This window comes from Hordeum vulgare, chromosome 4H (genome assembly GCF_904849725.1).
Source record: "Hordeum vulgare subsp. vulgare chromosome 4H, MorexV3_pseudomolecules_assembly, whole genome shotgun sequence".
Lineage (NCBI taxonomy): Eukaryota > Viridiplantae > Streptophyta > Magnoliopsida > Poales > Poaceae > Hordeum > Hordeum vulgare.
Genome location: NC_058521.1, coordinates 248,143,276 through 248,155,991, shown reverse-complemented (window position 1 = coordinate 248,155,991; position 12,716 = coordinate 248,143,276).

Sequence of the window (12,716 nt, the reverse complement as noted above, 5' to 3'; positions counted from 1 at the left end):
GAAATTGACTACTCCCTCGGTCGGGCAACCGACTTTCCAACCGCCCCCTCAGGTTTCAGCCTCCACACCCCAATATTTTCAAGTTCTTCTTTACAGTTGTTCAAAAACACACCACGAGTTCGGCTATCGTCTTGTCACAAGTCGGTGATCGGTGTCATAGTTCGACGATCAAACACATCAACAGTGCGACGATCAAAAGGAAAGGATAAAAACAGATCACACGACGAACTCGATGGAGTGCGGCTCCTCTACCGCGGGACTGGTTGGGGTTGTCGTCGGCGTAGTCAGGCTCATCATCGACGTCGTCGGGCTGTTCGTCGTCGGCGTAGTCGGGCTCGCGGTCGGCGTGCGCTCTGCGTTCGGGCTGGGCGCCGTTGTGGTCGCCGTTGCGGTCGCGGTTGTGGTCGCCATGGTCATTGTGGTCGTCATTGTGATCGCCGTCAGCGCTGGCATCTCGTTTAAGATGAGGTCACGATGTACTATGTACCACGCCTTCACCTTCTCGTCCGTCGTCGACGTGTCTGCCCCCATCAAGAACTTCAGACCGGTGTTCCTCTTCTTCGCAGCGACGTTGATCATCAACGCCGACCACCACGCGTCGGATTTCTTCTCCCTCCTCGCAGCGCTGCTCTTGACGTCGGCGATACATTGCTCGATCGAAGCATGCAACCGTTGGGCAGCGGGCGCCACGTCCCTCGTCGCCCTGGCTTTTTTGGTGCCATCTGTGCGCCCTTGTGCCGCAGCCGGGACAGGCGTCTCGGTTGTAGGTCTCCTTGGCCTTGTCGAGAGCGAGCGAACTTTCCTTCACTTTTCGCACGAGTCGATCCTCGAGAACACGTGAAGGAACCTAAAATCTTGGTCCTTGTTGTCGGCGCGGAACATGGCGAACATCCGAAGCATCTGCACAAAACGGCGGACGAAACATGTCGGCAAAGCACACGGCGACGCGGCGAACTTTGGGCATACCTGACCCTCGACGTTGGCGCCGCTTTCCGAGCGAGCTACGACCTCCTCGATGATGCCATACCACTTGTTGTAGGTCGTCTTGGTCGTCGACCAGCGGTTCGCCATAGCCTTCTCGCCGTGGTCCATGTGGATGCTGGCGAAGTCACGGTTGACCAGCTTGCGTTCGTCGAACGTCGTTTTGATTCTCCCCCAGTACGTGTCGTTGTTCTGGTTCGTGCCGGTGATCGGGTCGATGGTGACAGTCTTCCATGCTTCGGCAAGGCACTCGTATTCCTTGGACGTCCACTTGACGCAGGTTTCGGCCGGCTTGGCGTTCGTCGTCCGCTTTCTCTTCCCCCTTTTCTTCTGCGGCATTGGTTCTGGTTCCACCTCCATCGCCTCTTCCTCCCCCTCCTCCTCGGCATCGTCGAGCTCATCGTCAATGTTGTCAGTGATGTCCATTGCTTTATCTTGCGCATCGAACTCCGGGTGCGACGCAGCGGCGCGCGGAGCCGCTCGTGATGATCTCCTCCATGTCGGTGACGGCGACATAGTTAAACTGTAGCGACGAAGTGGGCACAAACGGAAGGACGACACGGCACAGAGACGACGCAAGCGAGGCTACTGACGAGTACGCCGGTGACGAGTAGTTGTACTGGGTGTTGACGCGGGCGCTGAACGCGGCCCGCGGGTCATAGCCGAAACCGCTGGGGAGGGACGCTGCGGCGTGCCATGCAGGAAGGTGGTGTTGGGATTGAAGCCGACATGCGCGTCGCCGTCGGAGTAGCGAGGCGAGTGCACGTACCCCAAGGGTGACATCGTCGGTGAGTGGGTGGCCGACGCAATGCCCTATAGACCCCTTCATGCGGCCTGCGGGTTGCGGCGGGGCGGGTTCATCATCCCCGCGCGGGACACCTCTTCCTGATCGACCCCGACCGCCGTCGTCGCCTCCATCGCGTCCCTGATCTTCTTGGCGTCGAGCCTCCTCCGCCGGTATGTTGTGACCGCCTCCGGGCGTTGGACGTCCGCCCTCCATTCGACGTCTGAAACGCCCGCCGGCCTGAGCATCGACTTTGTGACAGCCCGAGACCGACGCTCGAGAAGATTCCCCTTTTATTCCGTTTTCGTCGTGTGACTTATTTGTTTGCCGCACTCATCATCGCATCATCTGCATTGCATCAGCACTCTGTTGCCGCCAGTTTTCAAAATTTGCATCCGTTATTAGCTCTCGGTTCTCTCTGTTTTGTCGTTGACCGTTATGAGACCAACCACACACGCACGTGCCCATGGCATCACCTAAATATTGTTTGTAAAATGTGTAACAAACATTCTCGGATTGGGTTGAAACTTGGCATGCGGTCTTAATATAGTGTAGGTAGGTCGCCCGTCAGATTTCATCGCAATCGAAGTCTGTTTGATACCCGAACGGTCAACCATAGCGGCACCGTTGTGGGATTATCGTCAGACGTTTTTCGGCTTTTGAAAATCTCGTTGCTATTGGGTAACTGATACGTCTCCGCCGTATCTACTTTTTCGAACACTTTTGCCCTTGTTTTGGACTCTAATTTGCATGATTTGAATGGAACTAACCCGGACTGACGCTGTTTTCAGCATAATTGCCATGGTGTTGTTTTTGTGCAGGAATAAAAGTTCTCGGAATGTCCTGAAAATTTACGGAGATTTTTTCTGGAATAAAAGAAAAATACGTGCCCAAAGATCCACCGGAGGGGGCGTGATGGTGGGCCACAAGCCCACACGCCGCGGCCACCCCCCTAGGCCGCGCCGTGAGGGCTTGTGGGGCCCACGTGGCACCACCGCCCCCAAACTCAGCTCTATATCTTCCGTCTCACCCGGAGAAAAATCAGAGAGAAGGTTTCATCATGTTTTACGATACGGAGGCGCCGCCACCTCCTGTTTTTCATCTGGAGGGCAGATCTGGAGTCCGTTCGGGGCTCCGGAGAGGGGAAATCGTCGCCATCCTCATCATCAACCTTCCTCCATCGACAATTCCATGATGCTCTTCATCGTTCATGAGTAATCTCATCGTAGGCTTGCTGGACAGTGATGAGTTGGATGAGATCTATCATGTAATCGAGTTAGTTTTGACGGGGATTGATCCCTAGTATCCACTATGTTCTAGATCGATGTTGCTACTACTTGGCTATGCTTAATGCTTGTCACTAGGGCCCGGGTGCCATGATTTCAGATCTGAACCTATTATGTTGTCGCCAATATATGTGTGTTTTAGATCCTATCTTGAAGTTGTAGTCACCTACTATGTGTTATGACCCGGCACCCCCAGAGTGACAATAGCCGAAACCACTCCCGGAGATGACCATAGTATGAGGAGTTCATGTATTCACCACGTGTTAATGCGTTGGTCCGGTTCTTTATTAAAAGGAGAACCTTAATATTCCGTAGTTTCCATTAGGACCCCGCTGCCACGGGAGGGATGGACAATAGATGTCATGCAAGTTCTTTTCCCTAAGCACGTATGACTACATACGGAATACATGCCTACATTAGATTGACGAACGGGAGCTAGTTACATATCTCTCCGTGTTATAGTTGTTACATGATGAATCACATCCGACACACTCATCCATCACCGATCCACTGCCTACGAGTCTTTTACTACTGGTCCTTGCTACGTTACTTTGCCTAGGCTTGTCCCTTGCTACAAAAGGGATTGGGCCACTTTGCTGCTACTGCTGTTACTCTGTTGCTGCTGCTACTGCTGTTCCTTGCTACTTCGTTGTTACTTGTTGCAAGATCTTTTCCGACACTGTTGTCGGGAAAGAATAGTTACTCACCCACGTGCAACCTACTGGCGCCATTGATACAATAGTTAGGAATAGTCTGCTGTCAACAGTTCTGTTTCTGACACCGTTGCTATCATACTACTTTGCTACTGATACTTTGCTTGCAGACACTAATCTTTCAGGTGTGGTTGAATCTGACAAACTCAGCTGCTAATACTCGAGAATATTCTTTTGCTTCCCCTATCGAACCAACAAATTTGGGTTGAATACTCTACCCTCGAAAACTGTTGCGATCCCCTATACTTGAGGGTCATCAAGACATTTCTGTGGCGCCGTTGCCGGGGAAACACAGCTATATTCTCTCAATCACTTGGGATTGACGTCTGCTGATCACTATGAGGAATCCGAAAGATCTAAGAACTACAATCTTGCCTTCCACTATGAGGAGAGGTAAGGAACTGCCATCTAGCTCTGCACTTGATTCACCTTCAGTTTTGAGTAAGTTTACGACTTCGCCTCCTTCTAGAAATATTGATATGTCGCCTGTGATTGATGATGCTACTTCTGTTGCCCATATGCTTATGATAATGCTATTACTGATACTATGTCTGATGATGCTATGCTTGATACTATGCCTGATGGTGCTATGCTTGATATTATGCCTGCTATGCCTGATACTGCTTTGCCACTTGGTGCATTCCTTGATGCACATATTGCTAGAGTTGCTGCTAGGCGTGATGATACTTCTGAAACTGCTGATACTATTGAAGTAGAACCTGCTACTATGCCTGAATTGCCTGATATGCCTGATACGCGCTATGTTATGGAGGGAGAGATAGCTGAGGATTTTCTTGCGTGTAAGGATAGCTATGATGTTGAGAAACTTTTGCGCAAGTGGAAAGAAAAATCTCTGAACACTAGGATGGAATACGACCCGAAGTTTGCTACTTCGCCTATCTTTGTGACCGATAAGGATTATGAATTCTCTGTCGACCCTGAGTTAATCACTCTGGTCGAATCTGATCCTTTTCACGGTTATGAGTCTGAAACGGTTGTAGCCCATCTTACCAAACTGCATGATATAGCCACCCTATTCACTAGTGAGGAAAAGATCCGCCACTACTATATCCTTAAGTTGTTTCCTTTCTTGCTAAAGGATGATGCTAAGACCTGGTTCACTTCTCTTGCTCCTGGATGTGTGCGTAGCCCCCACGATATGGTCTACTACTTCTCTGAGAAATATTTCCCAGACCATAAAAAGCAAGTTGCCTTGCAGGAAATATACAACTTTGCTCAAGCTGAAGAAGAGAGTCTCCCACAAGCTTGGGGGAGGCTTATCCAGCTACTGAATGCTTTGCCCGATCACCCTCTTGAGAAGAATGAAATACTTGATATCTTCTATAATGGACTTACCGATGCTTCTAAAGACCACCTAGATAGTTGTGCCGGTAGTGTTTTTAGGGAACGAACTGTAGAACAAGTTGAGATTCTACTGAATAACATCTTGTGCAATGAGAATGCTTGAGAATGCTTGGACTATTCCCGAACCACCTCCGAAGCCAACTCCGAAGAAAAGAGGTATTCTATTCCTCAGTCCTCAATATATGCAAGAAGCCAAGAAATCTATGCGAGAGAAAGGCATTAAATCTGAAGATGTCAAAAATCTACCACCTATCGGAGAGATCCATGGTCTCAATAACCCGATACAGGTAGTAGAAGTAAATTCTCTGCTTAGGTTTGACGAGAGTGATATTCCTTTTGATAAACCTGCTAGCCTATGCATGGATGAATTTGATAACTTCGTTGCCAAACAACAGAGTTTCAATGATTATGTTAGCAGACAATTGGAAAAGAATGCTCGTATGCTTAGTCATTTAAGTGCTTGTGTGGACAGAGATGTCAATGATCTTAAGCTTCTGAGTAAACATGCCTCTATGGTTACTACTCAGGTAGAACAAGTAATTAAAGCTCAGAATGACTTGCTCAATGAGTTGAATGACAATTCCGTTAGAGTCGTCACTAGAGGCGGTAGAATGACCCAGGAACCTTTGTATCCTGAGGGTCATCTGAAGAGAATTGAACAAGATTCTCAAGGAGTTAGCACTGATGCACCTAGTCATCCTAGAAAAAAGAAGAAAAATGATAGGAACCTGCACCCTAGCAACCCTGTTGCTGCTACACCTGAGAGTCCAAACGATGTCTCCATCTCTGATGCTGAAACACAATCTGGTGATGAACATGAGCCTAATGACAATATCAATAGTGATGTTCATGATGATGCTCAGCCTAGCAATGATAAGTATGTGGAGATTGAACCTGTTGATCTTGATAACCCACAACCTAAGAATAAGAGATACGATAAGAATGACTTCACTGCTAGGAAGCACGGTAAAGAAAGGGAACCATGGGTTCAGAAACCCATGCCCTTTCCTCCCAAACCATCCAAGAAAAAGGATGACGAGGATTTTGAGCGCTTCGTTGAAATGATCAGACCTGTCTTTCTGCAAATGCGTTTGACACATATGCTCAAAATGTCTCCGTATGCTAAGTACATGAAAGATATTGTGACTAATAAGAGGAGGATACCTGAGGTTGAGATTTCCACCATGCTTGCTAATTATACCTTCAAGGGTGGAACTTCTAAGAAACTAGGTGATCCCGGTGTGCCCACTATACCTTGCTCCATTAAAGGTAACTACGTGAGAACTGCTTTATGCGACCTTGGAGCCGGTGTTAGTGTTATGCCTCTCTCTCTATTTATCGTAGACTTGAACTGGATAAGTTGACACCTACTGAAATCTCTCTGCAAATGGCCAACAAATCAACTGCTTTCCCTATCGGCATTTGCGAGGATGTGCCTGTTGTGGTTGCTAATGTCACTATCTTAACATACTTTGTTATCTTGGATATTCCCGAGGATGATGCCATGGCGGTCATCCTCGGAAGACCCTTTTTAAACACTGCAGGGGCTGTTATAGATTGCAACAAAGGCAATGTCACTTTCCATGTCAACGGTAATGAGCATACGGTGCACTTTCCTAAGAAACAATATCGAGTACATTGCATCAATGCTATCGAAAAAACTTCATCGATTCTTATAGGGAGCTTTGAATGCCCTATTCCTCGTGTCAAGATGAAGTATGATTTGCTTGTTGGGGAGATATATATCCCCATTGAGGTGACTTAGTGACTATTCGAAAATTCTCCGTTCTATTTTGCGATTCGAAAAGGTTTTTCAAGGAGACTTGATCAACCTCACTGACGGATTTCTTTCGATGAACATGAGATGGATGAATCGAGGAGTTACAAACCTTTGTTCCAAGCTTTCACTTTAGGTTGCTTAGAAGAAAAATGATAGATTTAGTTTAGTTTTCCCTGATTTTTGTTTTAGCATCCGGTGGAAAAGTACCCCGAAAATAAAAGTTCTCCAAACGCCGTGAAAATCTAGTATGATTTTTTCTAGAATTTTTGAAAAATTCTAAGACAAAGAGCTTGTCTGGGCCCCACACCAGTGGGTCACAAGCCCTAGGGGCGCGGGCACCCCCCTGGCCGCGCCACCCAGGCTTGTGGGGCCCGCAGGCACCCCCTCCACTCCTTCTTGCTCTTATCTCCTTCTCCTACCTCCAGAAAAAATCGTTTCGCAGCTCAAACCCGTGTTCTTGCTTCTCTTGCTGGCATTTTCGATCTCTTTGCTCAAATCACCGTTCTCCGGACTGTTTTGGGGAAATTACTCCTTGGTAAGTGACTTCTCCATTGGTCCAATTAGGTTTTGCTCCAGTGCCTTATACTCCGCGTATTTTTGCTACCTTGGTGACCATGTTCTTGAGATTTGCATGCTGATTTTAGCTGGTCCAAAGTAGTTTTGATGCGTAATATGGCCTCTAGGCACTTGTGGGAGTAGTTGCTACGAGTTTTGTTTAGCCTTGTTCACCGTTCCTTAGAATCACTAAAAATTTCAAAAAAGGAAGATGTTCAGGAGAAACTTTCATGGTGGTTCCTCAAGCAAGAGAGGTCCCCGTCTTGCGATTCGGGAGCCTGATCCTTACCAACCAAGGGACACGCAGGTACAACCATGTGAATGGCCTTCTGATGAATTTATGATTGAGGCAGGTTTCAAAGATGAGTTTGATGCACTTGTTCACGACGTCGCACTCGAATAATTCAGCTCCGATAAATGTGAACAGTATGTTGCTCTCACTGCCTCTTTTGTTCGTAGATTCAAATTTTCAGCTGGCCGTGAAACATCGGTATTGTTTGATCTCTATGATAAATCGTATACCATGGATTTAGAGGATTTCAATAGAATTTGCAAAATACCTATTTGGGGTAGTCTCAATGATCCTCCTAAATCTTCGCTTAGAGATTTTTGCTCTGGTATTACTGTTGGAGAAACTAGAGACATTACGCAAGCTACCATGGGGAGTACTCATTTTCCTGCCTTGCATTACTTTGCCCTCTTCATAGGCAGATGCATTAAAGGCAAGATTGAGCATTGTCACCTGTGCGCACCCGACCTTAGTATCCTTAAGAGCGCAGTGACGGGTGACAAAAGCTTCAACATGGGAGCTATTATAGCAAGGAGGCTGAATAAGAATGCTATTGAAGGGGATTTCTTTGGTGGGATCTATGCCACTCGCATAGCAAATTTTCTTGGAGTACCCATCCGTGAAGGAGATCCCTGGCTCCATACAGCTTTCCTTGACCGCGTCGCTTTGACATGCTACCAGTTCCTTGAGAGGGATGACAAATCCCTCCTATACCGTTTGATATTTAACCGGCATCGTGTTTTCCATATTACCCTTCCTGCTCCTACCTTCTTTGACTTTCAGGTAAAATAGAGATATTACATAACCAGAGGAGAGGCACAGGAGTATGAGAGGGAGGCAAAGGCTCCTCGTCTCTGTGAGGCAGCTATTCAGGCAATGGCTGCAGCGCTGCCGTATAACCCCCCATTATGATTTTGGGTTTCGCCAGGACCATCCTTGGGAGTAGACCAACTTAGGCCAAAAGCCTAAGCTTGGGGGAGTACGTGTTCTCACCGACTTTACATTCTTGCTTATGCTTTCACTTTGTTAGCCGGTGTTCACACTTTGCCACTGTGTCATCCATGTTAGTTTATTTTCTTTTTCTCGTTTTCTTTTCATGTGTCTGTCTAGTTTGAGAAAAACCCAAAAAGATTTTCTTTTTCTTCTTTTGCTTGTTGGGAGCTTTCCCGTGTAGATAGTTTTCTTTTTCTTTGGGTCAAGGTAGAAGATATTGGTTACAATGTTTAGTGGCTCTTGCATGCATACCTGTTTAGCTTTCAAAGAGCCATATTACTTTGTCTTCTCCTTTTGTGTTTGCCTACAGATTCCAGCGTAGTCCAACGCACGATCACGCTTATTATTGTTCACATCGTTCGGTCGTGCAAGTGAAAGGCAATAATGACGATATATGATGAAGTGACTGAGCATGGAAAAGCTGGTATGAACTCAATCTATTTTGTTTTTGTAAATATGACTAGCTCATCATTCCTGATTCAGCTTTGTTGTGAGAGAAACATGTTTGCAATGACAACTTAGAGATCATAGTTGCTTATGCCATGCTTACTTAGCTAGGAGTTTATAATGGTTTGTCTTGGATGCCCACATGAATGTTCAGATGACTGTGTTGTACTATGATAGGATGGTATCCTCCTTTGAATGATTCAAGTGGCTTGACTTGGCGCATGTTCACGCATGTAGTTGAAACAAAATCAACATAGCCTCTATGATATTCATCTTCATGGTGATTTATGTCCTACTCATGCTTGCACTCAATGTTAGTTAATCTCAATGCATTTTGATGACTGTTGTCGCTCTCTAGTTGGTCGCTTCCCAGTATTTTGCTAGCCTTCACTTGTACTAAGCGGGAATACTGCTTGTGCATCCACTCCCATAAACCAAAAGTTGTTCCATATGAGTGCAACATACCTACCTATATGCGGTATCTACCTGCCGTTCCAAGTAAATTTGCATGTGTCAGTCTCTAAACGTTCAAGAAATAATCTGTTTTGCATGCCCAAACCGCTCATGTGGTGATAGGGGGCTATCAGTATCTTCCATGCTAGGCGTGTTATCCTCGATATGTGTTTATTCACTATCATTGATGAGAAAGTGGCCGGTAATTGGAATGCCCAGTTCCATGCTCAAATCGAAAAGATAACTTCAAACAAAACTCCCCCAGGATTGATGTTGGTATGGACGGTACCCGGGGATTCGGCTAGCCGTGGAGTGTGACTGATTGGTGGTGGGGGAGTCAAAACTTTACTTTTCTGTTTGGGAACGCCTAAAGCATGAGTAGCGTGGAAGATGTTGAGAACTCTTAGTCATTGCGTTGACAATGAAAGCATGCCACCCAAAATTATTATCTCTGTTTTCAAAGCTTGAGCTCTGGCACCTCTGCAAATCAATGCTTCCCTCTGCGAAGGGCCTGTCTATTTATGTTCCTGTTGAGTCATCCTCCGCTTACAAAAAGCACCAATTAGAGAGCACCTCTATCATTTTTATGATTTGCTTTTAACTATGTTGAGTATGACTATGACTGGATCTTCATTGCCTTGAATTACAATGTTTAGTCAGCCCTTAGTCTTTGAAGGTGCTCTGCATTTATGTTTTGCGGTCTCAGAAAGAGCTAGCGAGATACCATCTATTCGTACTGCTTCATGTTGTTTTGATTGAAGTGTTGACATTTGAGGCTTATTATTATTTGCTCGCTAGTTCATTATGCCATTGATATGAGTTTACCGTGAGACCTAGGTGTCATTTGCTTATGTAGTTTACTTGTGATCTTGCTGAAATTCTGGTTGTGAGTTAGACATAGTTGCAACAACAAGATCAAACAGAGTTCGTCAAAGTTTTTCTTTTGTCTCTTTCAGTTTGTCAACTGAATTGCTTGAGGTCAAGCAAGGCTTTAAGCTAGGGGGAGTTGATATGTCTCCGTCGTATCTACTTTTCCGAACTCTTTTGCCCTTGTTTTGGACTCTAATTTGCATGATTTGAATGGAACTAACCCGGACTGACGCTGTTTCAGCAGAATTGCCATGGTGTTGTTTTTGTGCAGAAATAAAAGTTCTCGGAATGTCCTAAAAATTTACGGAGATTTTTTTTGGAATAAAAGAAAAATACCTGCGCAAAGATCCACCGGAGGGGGCGTGCCGGTGGGCCACAAGCCCACAGGCCGCGGCCACCCCCATAGGTCGCGTCGCGAGGGCTTGTGGGGCCCACGTGGCACCACCGCCCCCAAACTCAGCTCTATATCTTCCGTCTCGCCCAGAAAAAAAATCAGAGAGAAGGTTTCATCGCGTTTTATGATACGGAGGTGCCGCCACCTCTTGTTCTTCATCTGGAGGGCAGATCGGGAGTCCGTTCAGGGCTCCGGAGAGGGGAAATCGTCGCCATCGTCATCATCAAACTTCCTCCATCGACAATTCCATGATGCTCTTCATCGTTCGTGAGTAATCTCATCGTAGGCTTGCTGGACGGTGATGAGTTGGATGAGATCTATCATGTAATCGAGTTAGTTTTGGCGGGGATTGATCCCTAGTATATATCCACTATGTTCTAGATTGATGTTGCTACTACTTGGCTATGCTTAATGCTTGTCACTAGGGCCCGAGTGCCATGATTTCAGATCTGAACCAATTATGTTGTGGCCAATATATGTGTGTTTTAGATCCTATCCTGCAAGTTGTAGTCACCTACTATGTGTTATGACCCGGCAACCCCGGAGTGACAATAGCGGGAACCACTCCCGGAGATGACCATAGTATGAGGAGTTCATGCATTCACCGCGTGTTAATGCGTTGGTCCGGTTCTTTATTAAAAGGAGAACCTTAATATCCCGTAGTTTCCATTAGGACCCCGCTGCCACGGGAGGGATGGACAATAGATGTCATGCAAGTTCTTTTCCCTAAGCACGTATGACTACATATGGAATACATGCCTACATTAGATTGACGAACGGGAGCTAGTTACATATCTCTCCGTGTTATAGCTGTTACATGATGAATCACATTCGGCACACTCATCCATCTCCGATCCACTGCCTACGAGTCTTTTACTACTGGTCCTTGCTACGTTACTTTGTCTAGGCTTGTCCCTTGCTACAAAAGGGATTGGGCCACTTTGCTGCTACTACTGTTACTCTGTTGCTGTTACTACTGTTGTTCCTTGCTACTTCGCTGTTACTTGTTGCAAGATCTTTTCCGACACTGTTGTCGGGGAAGAATAGTTACTCGCCCACGTGCAACCTACTGCGTCATTGATACAACAGTTAGGAATAGTCTGCCGTCAACAGTTCTGTTTCTCACACCGTTGCTATCATACTACTTTGCTACTAATACTTTGCTTGCAGACACTAATCTTTCAGGTGTGGTTGAATCTGACAAACTCAACTGCTAATACTCGAGAATATTCTTTCGCTTCCCCCATCGAACCAAAAAATTTGGGTTGAATACTCTACCCTCGAAAACTGTTGCGATCCCCTATACTTGAGGGTCATCAGTAACATAGTAGTAATTCAAAAAAATTCCTACGTCGCACAAGGATCCATCTAGGAGAAATCACCAACGAGCTGGGGTTAGAGCATCTTCATACCTTTGAAGATCGCTAAGAGGAAGCGTTACTAGAACGCGATTGATGGAGTCGCACTCGTAGCGATTCATATCGTGGTGGATTCCGATCTAAGCGTCGAACAACGGCGCCTCCGCGTCGACACACGTGCAGCCCGATGACGTCTCCTACGCCTTGATCCAGCAAGGAGAGAGGAGAGGTTGAGGGAGAGCTCCTGCAGCACGACGGTGTGGTGACGGTGGAGCTGCGTGGTATTCCGACAGGGCTTCGCCAAGCACTACGCATGACGAGGAGGAGGAGAGGTAGGGCTGCGTCGAGGGGAGGAAGAACTTGTGTGTTGCAGCCCCAAAACCCCTTGGGTTTATATAGGAGGAGAGGGAGGAGGGTGCACCACCCCTAGGGTTTCCCTTAGGTGGTG